Here is a 20,424-nt window from a genome sequence, read left to right as displayed (position 1 = left end):
ATATCGGTCCATGTTTTGATGTAGCTGCCATACAAACCGGTCTTGAACCTTGACTTCTTGAGCCACTAGACAGCGCAATTCTTATCCGATTTGGCTGAATGACTTTAACTATGGTCTTCAACATTGGGGTGTTTTGTTATGACTTTCAATAACTGTGCTAAGTATGGTCTAAATCGGTCCATAACCTGCTATAGCTGTCATATAACCTGATCTCGTATCTTGACTTCTTGAGCCTAAAGGGGGGCGCAATTGTTATCTGGTTTGGCTGCAATTTTCCGTAAAGTGTTTTGTTTCGTCTTGCAACAACTGTGCCAAGTATAATCCAAATCGGTTGATAACCTGATATAGCTTCCATATAAACCGATCTCCCCATTATACTTCTTAATCCTCTAAAGGGCGCAATTCTTATCCGATTTGGTAGAAATTTTGTACAACGGCTTCTCCTATCACCTTCAACATACGTTTCAAATAAGGTCTAAATCGGTCTATAGTCTGATACAGCTTCCATATAAACCGATCTCCAGATTTTACATCCTGAATCCCTAAGAGGCGAAAATCTCACCCGAATTGACTGAATGACTTCTACTATGGTCTTCAACATTTAATTCACTTATAGTCCGAATCGGACCATAACTTTATACAGCTCCAATAGCATAGCAATTCTTATCCTTTTTTGCCTAAAAAATGATGCCGGACAAAGAACTCGAAAAATGCGATCCATGGTTGAAGGTGTATAAGATTCAGTTAGGCCGTACTAAGCACACTTTTACTTGTTATACCCACCACCATAGGATGGGGGTATACCAATTTAGACATACCTTTTGTAACACCTCGAAATATTGATCTGCGGCCCCATAAATTACATATATTCTGGATCGTTTCGACATTCTGAGTCGAACTAGCCTTGTCCGTCCGTCTGTCGAAATCACTATAGCGGTCGAACGTGTAAAGCTGGCCGCTTGAGATTTTGCACAGATACTTCATATCGATGTAGGTCGTTGGGGATTGCAAATGAGTCATATCGTTTCAGATTTGGATATAGCCTTCATATGAACCCATCCCCCGATTTTACTTCTTGAGCCCGTAGAAGCCTCAATTTTTATCCGATTGGGCTAAAATTTGAAACAAAGGCTTCTGCTATGACTTCCAACATCCATGCCAAGTATGACCTAAATCGGTCTATCAACAGATATAGCCCCCATATAAATCGTTCCCCGGATTTGATTTTTTGAGCCCTTAGAAGCCTCAATTTTTGTCAGATATGGATGAAATTTGAAACAAAGACTTCTGTTATGCCTTCCAACATCCATGCCAAGTATGACGCGAATCGGTCTATAAACAGATAAAGCCGCCATATAAACCGATCCCCGGATTTGACTTCTTGAGCCTTAATAAGCCTCAATTTTTGTCCGATTTGGATGAAATTTTAAACAAAGACTTCTGTTATGCCTTCCGACATCCATGCCAAGTATGACCCGAATCGGTCCATAAACAGATATAGCCCCCATATAAACCGATCCCCGAATGTGATTTCTTGAGCCCTTAGAAGCCTCAATTTTAATCCAATTTGGGTGAAATTTAAAACAAAGGCTTCTGTTATGACTTCCAACATCCATGCCAAGTATGACCTGAATCGGTCTATAAACAGATATATCCCCCATATAAACCGGTCCCCAGATTTGACTTCTTGAGCCTTAAGAAGCCTCAATTTTAATACAATTTGGATGAAATTTGAAACAAAGGCTTCTGTTTGGACTCCCACATCCATGCCAAGCTTGATCCGAATCGGTCTATAAACAGATATAGCCCCCATATAAATCGATCCCCATATTTGAATTTTTCAGCCATTATAAGCCTAAATTTTCATCCGATTTGGCAGAAATTCGGAATAAAGGCCTGAATTATGACTTCCAACATCCATATCATGTATGATCCGTATCTGTCTATAAACAGATATAGCCCCCGAATTTGACTTCTTCATCCCTTAGAAGTCTCAATTTTCATCCTATTTGGATGAAATGTGGAACAAAGACTTGTGTTATGACTTTCAACATGCATGTATACAAGTATGATCCGAATCGGTTAATAATTAGATATAGCCCCCATATTAACCGATCCCCCGGATTTGGTATCTTCAGCCCTTAAAAGCCAAAATGTTCACATGATTTGGCCGAAATTTGGCCAAAAAATCGATCTAATGACTTACAACATCAGTGCCAAATTTTTTCCGAATAGGTCAATATGGTGATATAGCCAATATCAATTCATGTCTGGCATTGTGTTCCCACCCATGTGCTGCGGTCTGCCAGCCGCGAAAGCCGGTCAATGACATTGGATATACTCCTAGGTCTCATCGTTCTTTCTCTCCTTGCACCTGCTATTACTTGCCGCACCTGTTTTGCATAAGTGAGCTCGTAGGCCTATGTGTCCCATTATGATACCGAAAGTTGTACTGGTCTCCTTCTTACTTCTCTTCGCTAATAGCTTGATATTCTCACGATCCCGATCTCCCCATAGGATTTTCGTCGTCCTACCACCAGTTTCGCTGTTATAAAGTGTAGCATGCATGCGTTTGTCATCCACGCCCTTAACTCGGAGTGTCGCCCCGAAAGGCTTCGGATTAACCTAGTTTATTAAAGACAGTCCTCTGGTCTTCACTGCCAAATCTTCTATTCTTTCATTCCCCCTTACTCCGCACCCAAACAGTGCGGATCGTATCATGCTCTGAGAAGATGTTAATCTCCTTCGTGCACTCCAAGACCGCCCTGGTTGTTACTGCCCTGATGATCAGTTTACTGTCCTTAAAGATTTTCGAAGCCCTTGCGTTAACATCACGCATTCCATGATCGTCCGGATCTCCGCCTGCAGGAGCGTATTATAGTCAGGCTGTCAAAAACAGATCTCAGTCTCTGGGTTCTCAATGGGGACCCACTGGCCCACTCTGTCCTCTAGCTTTGAACCATTTTCCATATGGCAATATCAGATCTCTGTCAATCTAAGACTGTACCGCTGGCAACAGTTCCTCGCACTTGACGTCAAGAGTCGTCTTAGGTATTCGATTCGAAACAACTTCCATTCCTTCCAGGTTTCCTATATTCCCCTCGATTATACCGCGATGACGTGATCTGCAGCTATCCTCTGTCCATTCTCCCATCGCCTTAAGTCTCACAGACGCTGTGGCTGCCTCACACCAGATATGTATTGGGTTGCCCAAAAAGTAATTGCGGATTTTTCATATAGTCGGCGTTGACAAATTTTTTCACAGCTTGTCACTCCGTAATTGCATTCTTTCTTCTGTCAGTTATCAGCTGTTACTTTTAGCTTGCTTTAGAAAAAATGTGTAAAAAAAAGTATATTTGATTAAAGTTCATTCTAAGTTTTATTAAAAATGCATTTGCTTTCTTTTAAAAAATCCGCAATTACTTTTTGGGCAACCCAATATGTTTATGGGTTGGTTATCTACAAAAGTCTCTAGTGCCCTGGTGGGCGTTTTCCTCATCGCTCCACCTGAACCTGTTGTATGGTTCTTATGTTGCACTTTTTTCCATCGCAATTCACTAAACTACTGAGACGTAAGTAAGCGTTCGACGTATCACGCTCCTGTAGAGCCAGCGGATTATCCTCGAAATCAGGCCCCATTTCAAGCCTACGCACGCCTACAATGAGCCCTCTCGGTACACTCCCGAATGTGACACTTCCAATTCAGTTTCCTGTCTAATGTTTCTCAGATATCGAAATCGTTCTATTGAGGAAATGTGGTCCCTCAATTTGGCCCACCTTCGTCTTCCTTGTGAACAGGCAGATTTCAGTCTTCTCTGGGCTTACATTACAACCTCTAGGTGTAACTCAACCATATGTTATCTAAAAAACCCTTTCAGGTCTTTTGCATAGCTGGTTCGGATCCTTACCCCTCAGAAGTATTAATACATCGTCTGCATAGCAGACGGGTTCCGGGTTCCTTCACAGCCAGCATCCGTAATAGGTTATTTATGGTGATCACCCATAGTAGTGTCCATTAAATTCCCCTTCGTGGCCCTGCCCTGTGCGCTCTGCCACTTTCTCTTTTTGTCACGGGACCCAAAACTTACCCACCTTTTCCTTAGCATATGGTTTACCCAGTCTCTAAGGACCGGATCCACCCGGTACTGGCTTAAGGATTAGATCAGTGGGTCAGTTCGCACATTGTTAAAACCCCCCTCGATGTTAATGCATACCGCCAGGCCACCCGATACTGGCCTAAGGATTGGATCAGTGGGTCAGTTCGCACATTGTTAAAACCCCCCCTCGATGTTAATGCATACCGCCAGTGTGTACGTCTTGGCATCGAAGGATTCTTCTATGGTTTTGAGTAGAATTGACCTAAGGGTTATAGGTCTGGTGGCTTTTGGTGTCGCATGACTTGCTTTGCCGGGCTTGGGTATAAATATCACCCTTGCCTCCTGTCAGGCTTCGGAGTATATGCAGATCCTAGGAGGGCTGTACTAATAGTGGCCAGAGGCAGTGCCACATAGTCAGCCTCCTTCTGTAGTAACGCCAGAAAAAATTTCATCACTTCCGAGTAACTTCAATGGTTAGAAGCTTCGCAAGGCTTCCTTACCATAATTTCTGTAATGATAAGCCTTCGATCAACCTCAATTATCCAAGATTCTGGTGTCCCAGTGAGTCCCGTCGTTTCCTGTGGAAAATGAGTTTCATTTAAAGCCTCAACATGTCCTCCGTCTCGTCTGTTCTAACTCCCATTTCGTCTGCTAACGCTTCAGTTTGGACATGGGTTTTTTGAGAAATACTGTTTCATCTTAGCGGTGTCATTAACTCTATCTGCCTCTTCGCAGAAGAGCTTTCAGGAGGCACGTTTTGCCTTTCGATAATCTTATTGTATTCTTTGAGCCGTATATAAAACACATCCCAATAACGTGCTCTGTTGTAAAATGTGCGGACCTCTTTCCCAATGTTGCGAATCTCCGCGGTCATCCAGGGGTTTTCTTGGGCTGATTTTCTTTCTCGAAGAGGGCAACTTTCGTCAAAAGACCCCATTTTTCCGATTAGACAGTGACCTCTCATGACGGACACAATGACTGAGACATCTGTTCTAGCCGATGACAACAAAGTGGTAGACCTCTTCAAGTCTAGATTGGGCCACATAGTTTTGGAATGCTCACAGTCCCCTCTTTGTGACCATCTATTATTCGTTGTCCATTGGGCCGCTGGAGGCATACCCACAGATTTCAGTATCCCTGGAGTGTGTGGGGTAGTTTCTAGGCTCGTTGTCCATTGGGCCGCTAGAGGTATACCCACAGATTTCAGTATCCCTGGAGTGTGTAGGGTAGTTCCTAGGCCCGCAAGCTCGTCCGCTTTACAATTCCCTGGGATATATCTGTGGCCCGCCACTCAGAGTAGGTTAATTTTGAACTGGTTAGCCATCTAGTTGAAAGACCTGCGACAGTTGAGGACGTTCAGAAAGACATTCTCCATCAATTTAATGGCTACCTGGCTGTCTGAGAAGATATTTTTGCCAATCGTCGCAATGTCATTATATCTTAGCCATTCCACCACTTCCTTAATTGCAAGGATCTCCGCTTGATACACACTGCAGTGGTCGGGTAACCTTTTCGATATGACCAGTTCTAGATCTTTAGAGTACACCCCAAAGCCCCCGAGATCGTTAAGTTTGGAACCATCCGTATAGAAGTCTATGTAACTTTTGTTATCAGGGATATCGTAGTTCCAATCGGTTCTCTCAGGAATAGTGGTACAGTACTTTTTTTAACAAAAAACGGCTCAGGTAGTTAACGTTATTACCAATATGAAGTGTTATTAGGTCGTAAGTAAAAATTCTGTCAGGGTTTGGCCCCGCCTATTAATTTTGGTACTATCTCACGAAATGTGGTGAGAGTTCGCATTGCACCCTGTAACTACCTCATTTCCTGTCCGTATAGCTTTTCTCACCGGCCGTTGCAGCACCGATGTGGGTGGTGGTGTCGGAGAGTCGAAAGGCGGATAAAGTGATGCCAGGTATGCTTCACCGTCTCTCTGTCTCATCACTATTGTATCCCACGTCGACAACTCTGGGGAAAATAAAGGGTGATTTTTTTGAGGTTAGGATTTTCATGCATTAGTATTTGACAGATCACGTGGGATTTCAGACATGGTGTCAAAGAGAAAGATGCTCAGTATGCTTTGACATTTCATCATGAATAGACTTACTAACGAGCAACGCTTGCAAATCATTGAATTTTATTACCAAAATCAGTGTTCGGTTCGAAATGTGTTCATTCACCGTAACGTTGCGTCCAACAGCATCTTTGAAAAAATACGGTCCAATGATTCCACCAGCGTACAAACCACACCAAACAGTGCATTTTTCGGGATGCATGGGCAGTTCTTGAACGGCTTCTGGTTGCTCTTCACTTCAAATGCGGCAATTTTGCTTATTTACGTAGCCATTCAACCAGAAATGAGCCTCATCGCTGAACAAAATTTGTCGATTCACTGAAAATGATTTCACTGAAAATGATTCACTGAAAATGATTTGCAAGCGTTGCTCGTTAGTAAGTCTATTCATGATGAAATGTCAAAGCATACTGAGCATCTTTCTCTTTGACACCATGTCTGAAATCCCACGTGATCTGTCAAATACTAATGCATGAAAATCCTAATCTCAAAAAAATCACCCTTTATATAACCTAAATTTTTATGACAAATAATGCAGATCTTCGTCCGAGTACCATTGTTAGCATAGAATAATTGGTAGTTGATATGGTTCAGTCCAGAAAATTTGTACCGCTCCAAAATTAAGGCGATATGAATCTTGTCCTTGCTAATTTTCTCCATCAGAGCGTGTGTACCCATCTCGCTCCGGTGTAGGTTTATCTGGATGACTTCAATTATTGGTCCTCCTTTAGATAGGCTTCGTGGGAGTGGGTGATGGTCTCATCGTCTGCTCCCTGTTCTTTAGGCTGCATTGAGTTTCCCCTCACTGCACTGCCTGATGTTCCAATATTGAGATCTTTACTTATACTAGTCTTCCTAATCTTGAGAAAGTCGGTAATGGTCCCAGTATCTGATGTTCCAATATTGGGATCTTTACTTATACTAGTCTTCCTAATCTTGAGAAAGTCGGTAATGGTCCCAGTATCTGATGTTCCAATATTGGGATATTTACTTATACTAGTCTTCCTAATCTTGAGAAAGTCGGTAATGGTCCCTTCATAGGGTCCCTGTTCGTTAGATTGTATTGAGTCTTCCGTCCCTGCACTGCCCGACCACCGTAGCGCAGAGGTTAGCATGTCCGCCTATGACGCTGATCGCCTGGGTTCGAATCCTGGCGAGACCATCAGAAAAATTTTAAAGCGGTGGTTTTCCCCTTCTAATGCTGACAACATTTGTGAGGTACCATGTAAAACTTCTCTCCAAAGAGGACTCGGCTATAAAAAGGAGACCCCTTATCTTTGAGCTTAAAAACTCGAATCGCACTACACTCATTGATGTGTGAGAAGTTTGTCCCTGATCCTTAGTGGAATGTTCATGGGCGAAATTTCCATTTGCAATTTACTGATACTAGTCTTCCAAATCTTGAGTAAATGGATCATTGAGCTTAAAAACTCTAATCGGACTGCACTCATTGATGTGTGAGAAGTTTGTCCCTGATCCTTAGTGGAATGTTCATGGGCAAAATTTGCATTTGCAATTTACTGATACTAGTCTTCCGAATCTTGAGTAAATGGGCTTCTTTGGAGTAGGTAGTGGTCTCATCGTTGGTTCCCTGTGCGTTAGGCTGCATTGAGTTCTCGGTCATTGCACACCCAGATGTTTCAGCATTAGAATCTTTTCCTTCCTAGTTTTCCTTATCCCGAGAAAGTCGTTGATGGTTCCGTAGTCGGGTCCCTGATCGTTAGGCTGTGTTTGGTCTCTTGCACCTACACTGCCTGATATTATACCCACCACCGTAGGATGGGGGTATACTAATCTAGTCATTGCGTTTGTAACACCTCGAAATATTCGTCTAAGACCCTAATAAAGATTGACACGACGCTCTGAGTCAATTTAGCCATGTCCGTCCGTCTTTTGAAATCACGATAGAGGTCGAACGCATAAAGCTAGCCGCTTGCTAGCTAACACAGATACTTAGTATCGATGTAGGTCATTGGGGATTGCAAATGGGCTACATCGGTTAATATTAAGATATAACTCCCATATAAGCCGATGTCCCGATTTGACTTCTTGAGCCCCTGAATGCCGCAATTTTCCGATTTGGATGAAATTGAGGATGTGGTGTTCTTTTATGACTTCCAACAACTGTGCCAAGTACGGTCCAAATCGGTATATAACCTGATATAGCTCCCATATCAACCGATCTCCCGATTTGACTTCTTGAGTCCTTAGAAGCCCCAATTTTTGTTAGATTTGGCTGAAATTTTGCATGTGGTGTTCCTTTATGACTTCCAACAACTGTGCCAAGTACGGTCCAAATCGGTATATAACCTGATATAGCTCCCATACAAACCGATCTCCCGATTTGACTTTTTTGAGTCCTTAAAAGCCGTAATTTTTGTCCAATTTGGCTGGCATTTTGCATGCAATGTTTTGTTACGACTTCCAACAACTATCTATAACCTGATATAGTTCCCATGTTAACCGATCTCTCGATCATCCTATAAGCTTTAATTTTTGCTGGTTTGACCGAAGTTTGGTATGTAGAATGAAATTATGACCTACAACCTAATTTATTTTTTATACATTTTTAGCAGACTCCATGGTGGTGAGTTCCCAAGATTCGGCCCGGCCGAACTTTGCACACTTTTACTGGTTCTAGTATTTGGATATTTGTTTGTCCTAGTCTTACCAATATTGAGAGAGACGGTGATAATCTTGTCGTCGTTAGGCGGTATTGAGTGTCCCGCTACTGCACCGCCTGATGGCTCAATATGAGGATATCTGCCTATCCTTGTCTTCCTTATCTTGAAAAAAAAAAACAGCAATGACCCCATAGTACGCCATGCCTTTAGTCTTAGCCAATCTTGTCACAGAGACTTGATCAATGCCCACTGCAAGGAGAATTCCTTCCCCCTTCACCTCCCTGAGGAAAACCTCCCATTTCTCCACGACCAAATCTTGGTTTTGCTTGTTTAAGACTTCCATCATGCGTTCCATTGCGATTTCGCCGCCCACATCCTTGATGAAGACTGTCTCTTATGTGCGCTGGGGGATATCCATCTTTCGAGCTTTGCGCCCCAGGGCTTGTGGATACTTCAGACGAGCTTTTTTGACGGTATCAATACATTCTATTGACGCAAAGCACAGCCTAAAGATGGCGCCTCTATACACACAGCTCATCACTTGCATGGGTGGATTCTCTTCAGAGTTACACACAAGTTCCATAATCCGCTCGTTAACCAGGTCCTCCACTTGGAAGCGATGATCTGGTGAAATCCTACCAGATGCACTGCCGATATCGATGACTGCAGAAGTCAGCTCATTTCTGTTGGGCTTCCTAGCCACTCTGCAGAGTTAACTTATTTCCTCAATACTTCTTTCCATAGGACCTTTGGGTGAAGGCATTGGTCCTGATTTCTTCTCACCCCAATGAGCAAGGACAAAGTCTGCCCTAATAACCCATGAATTAGGTGAGTGTGGTTATATTCCACCTTATCACCTATTGCAAAGTCACAAAGACTTCCTCGGACAATGTCGATATTTAATAATTTTTTTATTTTTTTTTTTTAAATGAAAATCCCTAAACAAATATCAAAAGTCAAAAAAAAAAAAAAAACAATTAAAATGGCATTAATTCAAGGAAAATAATAAAATTAAATAAACACCCCACTTGAGTGCTAAAGAAATAATTATTGTGAATTAAAAAACGCTTGGCATACGGAAGCTATTTTTAGGTCCTTTCAGAAAGTGCCAGCATGAAAACAATAACAATCAGCTAGAAATAAGGACTAAGGCATATGATTGGGGGCTTTAGGACGGTCATCACAAATGTGGTATTCATTACAGGACGTTTTGTTTCACAAACAAAAATTTTTGTTGTTGTTGTTAAAAACCCTGAAGGAAAAAACAAAAGCATATTTTTCTTAAGATGCTACGGTGTGAGTGTGGATGGACGGACCACTATGGCAAAAACAACAAGTCATCAGCGACATCATCAACAGGAAAAGCCAGAGTAAGAACAATAATAACAACAACAACAACAATAACAGCGAACGTCCTTTCATACAATCAAAACAACACACCATCTTCATTATCAACAGCAGCCTTAGCTAGCCTTAGTCAATAGCAACAGCACAAAAATAACAGCAACTGAAAGTTGCTTGGGCCGAATTAACATTCCCACACATTTGCACTGGAAAAATATTTGACAAAAATATTGACTATGGCAAAGAAAGTTTGACTAAATTTCCTAAAGCAAAATTCGTTTGCCAATACCCCCTGTATGATGGAAATTTTGACATCAAGGGCATGAAAATGTGGACCGAATTTAGTTTAGCAAAGAGATTTCGGTAATGCAAGAAGTTCTGACAAAATTTCTTGTAATAAAATTTCTAGGAAATGTTTACGATTTTTCGGAACAACAACGAAGGAACCGCGCACTGTCTTCAAGGAGACTGTGACTTCCAAAAGGATGTCACAGCCATCACTAAAGGGAAAGATGTTCACCGAGAAAGGTAAGGAGGCGCCATCTTACGCCGGAGTGGCAAGGAAGCACAACAGGGATGAGATGACTTATACAGTCATCAATATGGGCTGTGCATGCGGTGGGATTCCACCAGCTCGTCGGTCCTAGGTGAAGCATTTGGTAAAGAACGGGTTATCGAACATGTGTTGAACTTTGAAGGGGGTCCACCCATACGAATTATGAGCTGCGAGTATAGAGGAGACATCTTAACGCTGCGCTTCGAGTCAGCGGAATGTATTGATACCGCCAAAAAGCTCGTTAAAAGTATCCACACTCCCTGGGGCGCAGAGCTCGACTTTGTGAGAAAGATGAACATCTCACAGCTCTCAAAGGGGACAGTCTTCATCAAGGATGAACTTTGAAGGGGGTCCACCCATACGAATTATGAGCTGCGAGTATAGAGCAGACATCTTAATGCTGCGCTTCGAGTCAGCGGAATGTATGTTGATGCCGCCAAAAATCTCGTTGAAAGTATCCACACTACCAGGGGCGCAGCGCTCGACTTTGTGAGAAAGATGAACATCGCACAGCTCTTAAAGGGGGCAGTCTTCATCAAGGATGAACTTTGAAGGGGGTCCACCCATACGAATTATGAGCTGCGAGTATAGAGGAGACATCTTAACCCTGCGCTTCGAGTCAGCGGAATGTATGTTGATACCGCCAAAAAGCTCGTTGAAAGTATCCACACTCCATGGGGCGCAGCGCTCGACTTTGTGAGAAAGATGAACATCCCACAGCTCTCAAAGGGGACAGTCTTCATCAAGGATGAACTTTGAAGGGGGTCCACCCATACGAATTATGAGCTGCGAGTATAGAGGAGACATCTTAACCCTGCGCTTCGAGTCAGCGGAATGTATGTTGATGCCGCCAAAAAGCTCGTTGAAAGTATCCACACTTCCTGTGGGGCAGCGCTCGACTTTGTGAGAAAGATGAACATCCCACAGCTCTCAAAGGGGACAGTCTTCATTAAGGATGTGGGCGGCGAAATTGCCACGGAACGCATGATGGAAGTCTTAAACAAGCAAAACCAAGATTTGGTCGTGGGGAAATGGTATGTTTTCCAAAAGGAGGCGAAGTAGGAAGGAACTCTCCTTGTGGTGGGCATTGATTAAGTCTCCGTGACAAGTTTGCCAAGACTAAAGGCATGGCGTACTACGGGACCAAGGCCGTCTTTTTTTAAGATTGGGATGACAAGGATAGGCATATATCCTCATATTGAAATATCAGGCAGTGCAGTGACAGGACACTCAGTACCGCTAAACGAATAGGCGACCGACGACGTGACAATCACCGAATCTCTCAATATCGGGAGGACTAGGATAAGCAAAGATCCTAATACTAAAACATCAAGCAGTGCAGGGGCGAGAGACCCGACACAGCCTAACGGACAGGGACCCGACGACGGAACCATCAACGACTTTCTCGAGATTAAGAAGACTAGGATGGATAAAGATCCTAATTTTGAAACATCAGGCAGTGCAGTGATAGAGAACTCAATGGCGCCTAACACACAGGGAGCTGACGATGAGACCATATCCTAATCCTAATTTACTCAAAATTTAGAAGACTAGTATAGGCAAAGATCCAGATCTTGGAACTTCAGGCAGTACAGGGACGGTAGCATAGAATAATTGGTAGTTGATATGGTTCAGTCCAGAAACTTTGTTCCGGGTTGTCCATGGCTTCTTAATTAAGGATCTTGCTCTTGCTGACTTTCTCCTTCAGAGCGTGATAGCGGTCTCGCTCCGGTGGTGGTTTATCTGGATGATTATCAATCATTGATCCTCTATTAGATGGGCGTGGGTGATGGTCTCATCGTCTGATCCCTGTTCTTTAGGCTGCATTGAGTTTGCACTGACTGATGTTTTAATATTGGGTTGCCCAAAAAGTAATTGCGGATTTTTCATATAGTCGGCGTTCACAAATTTTTTCACAGCTTGTGACTCTGTAATTGCGTTCTTTCTTCTGTCAGTTATCAGCTGTTACTTTTAGCTTGCTTTAGAAAAAAAGTGTAAAAAAAGTATATTTGATTAAAGTTCATTCTAAGTTTTATTAAAAATGCATTTACTTTCTTTTAAAAAAATCCGCAATTACTTTTTGGGCAACCCATATTAGGATCTTGGCATATCCTAGTCTTCCGAATCTGAATCGTTATCCTTCGGGCCTGGTCCTGAAAACTTAGCTTACATATCGCTAGAGGCATACCCATAGATTCCAGTATCCCTGGAATGTGTAGGGCAGTTCCTAGTCTTGCAAGCTGGTCCGCTTTACAATTTCCTGGGATATGTCTGTGACCCGGCATGCCATGTCGTAGGCTTTACAAATCCCTGAGATATCTCTGTGGCCCGGCACCCAGCCAACTCGTTAAGAGATCTGCAGCTGTCGAGGGCGGCTTTTGGGTTCTGAAATACGTTCTCTAGGGATTTAATGGCTGTCTCTCTGAGAATCTGGCAATCATCGTTATGGCATTATGTTTAACCCATTCCACCACTTCTTTACAAGGATCTCCCCTTTATACACACTGTAGTGGTATGGTAAACTTCTCGATATGACAAGTCCAAGTTCTTCAACGTAAACCCCAAGGCCAACTGGTCTTCTAGTTTGGAACCATCTGTATAGAAGTCCATATAACTTCTATTACCGTGGATATCGTAGTTCCAATCGGTTGTATTAGGAATAGTGGTACAGTACTTTTTATCAAAAAAGCGGCTCGGGTAGGGTGCAATCCACACTACCTGGAACATCGGATATTGTATCAAGTATAACACAGTGTCCGTAGCCGCCACATGACCAAAGAGAAAGCTCCCTTAACCTCACGGCAAAGGTAGCTGCAATTTGTCGTCTAGCCACAATGTCCAGAGGCATTAGAGGTAGCTATAACTTCAGTGCATCAGATGGTGTCGTCCTTAGTGCGACTGTGATGCACAAACAAGCCATCCTTTAGATCCGGTTGAGTATTGAGCAGTAGGTGGACTCTTGCAGCGCCGTCCACCAGACCACAACATCATATAGCATTATAGGTCTGACAACTGCAGTATATACCCAAGGCATGTCGCGCGGTCTAAACCTCCAACTTTTGGCAATGGCTCTCTTGCAGGTGTATGGTATGGCAGCCATGTAAAAACTTCACCACACATAGATGTCGCACTGCGGGATGCCGTGCTTGCGACACCTATTAATCGGACAGCACTCGTTGATAAGTGAGAAGTTTGCCCCTGTTCCTTAATGGAATGTTAGAAACTCCAACTCCTTTATGACTGACGTCGGTTATACTTTATTGAAAGCACCTTCAATGTCAAGAAATGCTACCATTGTATATTAAGTTCGGCCGTGCCGAAGTTTGGATACTCCCCACCATGGATTAACCATCCTCTTTTATAACAACTTCACTACCATATCTATAGTAAAACGTTGGGCTGGTCTGGATCATATTTGATTCAGGTCCCGAGAACACTTTTACAAGTCACAGTTTTAGCTAAATCGGGCAATAAATCCGAGGGGGAGCGGACCCTCCCCCTCCCCCAATTTTCAAAAACGCCAGATCTCGGAAACGGGTGCACCAATTTAAGCAAAATTTTGTATGCCACCTTATGGTACCCCAAAAACACAAAATTGGTATGCAATTTTTGGGGTCAAATAACCTGGGGGGACGCCCCATCCCAAAACCCATCCGAACGGACATGTGTGCCGACGGGGACAATATGGGAATCAAATGAAAGATATTTAAGAGTAGAGTACGAATTTGGCATACAAATTTCTCTCTCCATTTTTGGGGAGTCCCCCACCCCCAAAAAAGCCCCAAGAGGACACTTTCACCATATGGGTATCAAATGAAAAGTATTTAAGAGTACAATACGAACTTGTCATTAAAATGTCAACCTAAGTGGCGGGGTTTGATATCCACTTTCGGAGCAAAGATTTTGGCTACTCCAATCCACCACCAAATCCAAGAGAATAAAGTAAATCTAACATTCAAACTTTAATAGGCGGACCCTTCCCCTTTCCCCAATTTTCAAAAACGCCAGATCTCGGAGACAGTTGCACCAATTTAAGCAAAATTTTGTATGCCACCTTATGGTGCCCCAAAAACACGAAATTAGTATGCAAGTTTGGGGTCAAATAGGGGGGACGCCCCATCCCACAACCCATCCGAACGGACATGTGTGCCGATGGGGAAAATATGGGAATCAAATGAAAGCTATTTAAGAGTAAGGTACGAATTTGGTATATAAATTTCACTCTTAATTTTCGGGGGGTCCCCCAACCCCAAAAAACCCCAAGAAGACACTTTCACCGCCTTGGGCAATATGGGTATCAAATGAAAAGTATTTAAGAGTACAGTACGAACTTGTTATTAAATCGTCACCCTAAGTATCGGGGAGATCCCCCACCCCCAAAAACACCACCCAAAAGGACACTTCAACCGCTTTGGACAATATGGGTATCAAATGAAAGGTATTTAAAAGTAGAATACAAATGTGACACAAAAATTTATTTTTTGGCGTCTGAGGCGCCTCCACACCCTCCAAAACCCCTAAACAGGACATATTTACCGATTGGGACAATATGGGTATCAAATGAAAGGTGTTTGGTAATTGAGTACACATCTGTTATAAGAATTTGGTCCAAGGTGCCTACGGAGCCTCCCCAACCTTAAAACCCCCTAAAATGGGCATGAATGACCAACGTCACAAAATGGGTATCAAATGAAAAATCTTTGGGAGTTGACTACGAATCTGGTATACACATTTGGCAGAGTCCGGGACGGTCCCACCCACTTAATACCCTTAAATAGGACGTTTAGTTCTATCGAAATAATATGAGAATTAAAAGAAAAGTCTATGACAGTATATTTCCAATCTAATGTTGGCATAAGGATTCAAGTATCTGGGTCACGTCCTACCGTTCTGCAGGACAAGTATTGGGTTGCCCAAAAAGTAATTGCGGATTTTTTAAATGAAAGTAAATGCATTTTTAATAAAACTTAGAATGAACTTTAATCAAATATACTTTTACACTTTTTTTCTAAAGCAAGCTAAAAGTAACAGCTGATAACTGACAGAAGAAAGAATGCAATTACAGAGTCACAAGCTGTGAAAAAATTTGTGAACGCCGACTATATGAAAAATCCGCAATTACTTTTTGGGCAACCCAATATATGCATGCTGCTGCCGCGACAGATATGTTTCTATCAACCTCTCAAGAGTCTTCAGCATAAAGAACGACAGACGAATAGGACGAATATCTTTCGCCTTCGTGTGGAAAGGTTTTCTTGCTTTCGGATTTAAAATGAAATCACGATAGCGGTGGAACGCGTAAAGCTTGCAGCTTCAAATTTTGAACAGATACTTACTATTGATGCAGGTTATTGGGGATTGCAATTAGGCCATATCGGTTCAAATTTGGATATAGCTCCCGATTTGAATTCTTGAGCACCTGAAATGCGCAATTTTCATCCGATTTGGCTGAAATTTCGCACATGGTGTTCTGTAATGAATTCTAACAACTGCGCCAAATACGGCTCAAATCGGTCAAGAATCTGATATAGCTCCGATATAAACCGATTTTCCAATTTGACCTCTTGACAACAACAAATGTGCCAAGTATTGCCGAAATCGGTCAAGAACCTGATAGAGCTCCCATATAAACTGATCTCCCGATTTGACTTTTTCACTCTATGGAAGCTTCAATTTTCATCCTATTTGGCTGAAATTTTGCACATAGTGTCCTATTGTGACTTCCAGCAACTGTGCCAAGCATGTTCAAAGTCGGTCTGTAACCTGATATAGCTCTCATATAAACCGATCTCCCGACTTCTTGCGCCCTTAATAGGCGCATTTTTTTGTCCGATTTGGCTGAAATTTTGCCCATAATGTTCTGGTATGACTCCCATCAACTATGTCAAGTATGGTCCATATGCATTTATTACCCGATATAGGTCACATATAACGGATATCGAATCTTGCCTTCTTGAGCCTCCAGAGGGCGCAATTATAGATAATGTTGATGTTGACGACGGGATTTGAACCCATTCTCCCACTTTTCCTGGGTCAGATCCTACATCGCTTATATGTTGTCTTAAAATATCACCTGCGGTCCTGCCTTCTCTGTCATATTTTGTCTTCCAGGTTTTCCGGAAATTGCCTCCTATGGTTGCCCGGGTTTACCGTTGTTTCGGAACCATATCAACAAACTTCTGTGGAGAACCACAGACATGGACCCCACCATATTAATGGTCCCGTAGATCTTAGCTCCCTGCTCTATCCTCTCTATGAATTCCAGCGGCTTACTTTGACCTGTGGATCTCACGACCCATTTTTGGACTTACATGGCAGTGCTGTGGAAGTCGTTTTTTGTACTGCTCCTATCTGCTCTTTACTCGGAGATATAAGATACCAGATATTAGACTTTCGCCTTGGGACGGGACGAGGAGGCAAAATAACTAGGCCTGATCCTCGATTTGAAACTGGAATACGAAGGGAAGAGGAATATGTTGAAAAGAAGCCGAAAGGCTCTGTGCGTCTTCTATTCCTGCGATAGGTAGATAGTGGGGAGTTAAACCAAACATGATTTACTGGACGTAAACGGCCATTGTGAAACCGGTGTTCGTGTATAGATTGTTGGTATGGTGGAGCGTTTTGATTTGAAACAGGAAGGTCTAGGAAGTGCAAAGAATGGCTTGCGTCGGAATCTTGGCAGCATTGAGATCCATACCAAAGACATGCTTGGAGGAGTAATGGATATATAACGCATTAAGCTCAATATTCGGAACTGTGCCACCTGACAGAGAACGGGTGCGACCGTAGTTCTATCCTGGGTATTATAGATGCGGAAGGTAGACTGAGGAAGGTCTCAGCCTTGTTGGCACCGAGACCGATTAAGAAAGAATTGGGAGACGGTTGTTGTGTTTGAGGAGAATGAGACTTCATCACAGTTGCCTCCAAGATGAAGTCAGGGATGGTATGGGGGGTGTTCTACGAGACGCCCGATATCGGTATATCGCTGAGACTACAGGATGAATGGCTTTTGATAAGATGGCGGTGAGCACTTTTGCAGGGGTTATAATTGGGAACTGTGCGATATGCCATTCGGTGAAACTTCTCTTCATGAAGATAAGGATGATAGAACACTTGCTTTGCTCATGTACGGGAGTACAGAGACACATGCTCTCAATCTTGGGTAGACGATTTTCCTGCGATCTGAGTGAAGTTGCAGATGTATTGCTGGGAGATCTTTTTAAATTCGTAAAGAAAACGGGAATAATTTCGACTTGACATTGACGAGGAGAAGGTCTCTTTAGATGCGTTAAAATGTCGGGATGGTATTAATAGTCTTCTTATCATCCTCGTCATGTCAAAGAGAAGGAGACTTTAAAAAAGGGATCTCTATCTTGGAAAGACGGACTTGCAGGTTTCGAGTTGAGAGGATGAGGCTTTGACTTAAGTTAGATGCGTGAGTGAGACGGGATGGTTTCGACATGGCGAGGATTAGGAGAAGGCTATTGACACAGGCCCCATCTTGGGAAGACGAGTTTTCTTTGATCTAAGTGAACTTGCAAGAGTACGGGATAGTTGCGACTTTACGAGGATAAGGAGGAGGTCCCCTTTGATGCGCTAAAAAGTCGTTATGATTTCGACATGACGAGGATGAGAAGAAGGCTATTAACACATGTTCTCCAACTTGGAGTGACGGGTTTTCTCTGATCTGAGTGGACTTGCAGATAAATCTTTAAGAGATCTCCTTAGATACATGGACAAGATGGGAAGGGCGCTGCCTCTCCTCTTACATTTACTTTATCTCCCTCTCTCTTCGCAAGCTCTGCGTTAGAAACTCTCCCTTTTTTCTTTACACACAATTCATTGTCGCTGGAGTGTCACACAATGAGTCAATACTGGCCTCCAAGTGAATTCACCTTTGTGGTGGGCTATCTAAACTTAGTTAGATAACTCTCCCGTCTTTGCGCTAATGTACATTCAATTTTCTATATCAAGGAAATAGAAGAGAAAGAAATTACCAATGGAAGTTATATTTTGCCAATATTTACTAAATCTGCGGGTCCCTGCTCGGGCGCCACTGATTCAAAAATTGGCTATAGTAAAGAAACCTTAACAACTTAGAATTGAAATTTTGACAAAATTGCCTATGGAAAAAAATATTTCCTATAAAAACGAAGTTTTATAGGATTTTCTTCTAAAAAAATTCCTACTCTTTGACAGATTTTTCATTTGTATCTTAAATTATCAAAAACATTTTCTTTTCAGCATGTACTTGGGGTTACATTCCCCAAAAATCTTCTACTCCCAAGCCCTAAACCAACCAACGTCAACAACGTCATTATGATTAACTGTTAGGAAAATGGGAGCAAAAACAACAACAACAGGCGCTAAAGACTTTGACAAGAATGCGAAAGACAGCGCCAGGACAACAACAGCTGTTGTTGCATCAAACCCCCAGCAAGTCTTTCGCTGTAAAAACAACAACGGCATTTTGTGCTACGAATATTGGGTAAGTAAGGAGGAAAAGTAAAATAGAGTAGAATTGCTAAATATTTTCAAAACAAAACATCGGAGGCCACTCTGGCATATCATAAGTAAAGCTTCGGTTTGAATTTAAATGGACAGATTTTTAGTGACTTGTAGGGCCTGTAGACTATAAGAAAAAATGTCGTACAGCTTTTGAACGTTTGAACTCAACGACTTTTCGACTGAAAAAGAAAGATGGAGAAAGAAGGTTTAGATTCAGGTTGAATGGGTAGCTCACCATAAAGGTGAGTTTTCTCGTAGGCAAGTCTGGGCCTTTGTGATGCCCCCCGCGTGAAAGATGAGTAGGTGAAAAGTAAAGAAAAAATGTTAATCCCCAGATCAGACGTTGAGACGAGATAATGAGGTGAAGAAAGAGAGTAGGGGGCAAGCTTCCTTCCGGCACGCCTATATGGATGTGCCTCCACACCCACCTGACTGTCTACTCGGTGTGTGTCCATCAGTGGTTCTGAGCTTCAAGGGGTCATGTATTCCTGGAAGATCAGCGCAGGATCCCATCGAGGCTATGTCGAAAAATATCATCTTATACACATCCCAGAGACACATTTGAAAAATTTCCCGGATCAAAGAAAAAAAAAACCTCCTTAAGAAGGAAAGCCTGTGCCCCTGTAGACCCTGGATATGAGCAAAGCAAAGCAAGTCTTACCCTCATCCAAACAACTTCGACGGTAATCCTTAAGCGGAATTGGCTTGTGTGCAACCATAGGGGCCATCCCACAGTGCCCGTTTATAACTTCGATAAAAGTGCTCGGTACACGGCAGTCCTCCTTTGGCCAACGGTAGGTAGGCCACAGTTTTCTGGCAGTTCGGCTTCCATGGACCTCACCACCAACTCCGCACTAGCCACCTCCTCTACTATACTGAACATAGTAGAGGAGATGGCCAGTGCGGAGTTGGTGGCGAGGTCCATGGAATCCGAACTGTTCATCAAATGTAACCTATGGAAGACCGGCGGCCGGTCTTGTCCGTCTTCTCATTATATGTCATAGCGCTAACTTGATTCCCCGGAAATGATGGTGTTTCGGGAAATGAGAAGTTGGACATATATGAGAAAACGGACATATAATGGGAAATAGGTCCGTTTTCACATATATGTCCATCTTCTCATTTCCCGAAACACCATCATGTCCGGGGAATCAAGTTAGCGCTATGTCATATGACCGTAGTTTATTAAAGGATCCCAAAACATTCCGCCAAGCACTTTGA

At 42.7% G+C, this 20,424-nt stretch overlaps 1 protein-coding gene across 1 annotated transcript in view; it reads left to right on the top strand.

The window, feature by feature from the left end:
* The first annotated feature begins 18,939 nt into the window (after window positions 1–18,939).
* LOC106092126 (uncharacterized) overlaps window positions 18,940–20,424 on the top strand; it is a 152,726-nt gene continuing 151,241 nt past the window's right edge. Inside the window, exon 1 of the mRNA XM_013258896.2 lies at window positions 18,940–19,183. The gene's annotated coding sequence lies outside the window, so the exon portion shown is untranslated. The remainder of the gene's footprint in view (window positions 19,184–20,424) is intronic.

The sequence above is a fragment of the Stomoxys calcitrans genome, chromosome 3 (assembly GCF_963082655.1).
Source record: "Stomoxys calcitrans chromosome 3, idStoCalc2.1, whole genome shotgun sequence".
NCBI classification, from domain to species: Eukaryota; Metazoa; Arthropoda; class Insecta; order Diptera; family Muscidae; genus Stomoxys; species Stomoxys calcitrans.
This window is presented reverse-complemented; position numbering and strand designations above follow the sequence as displayed.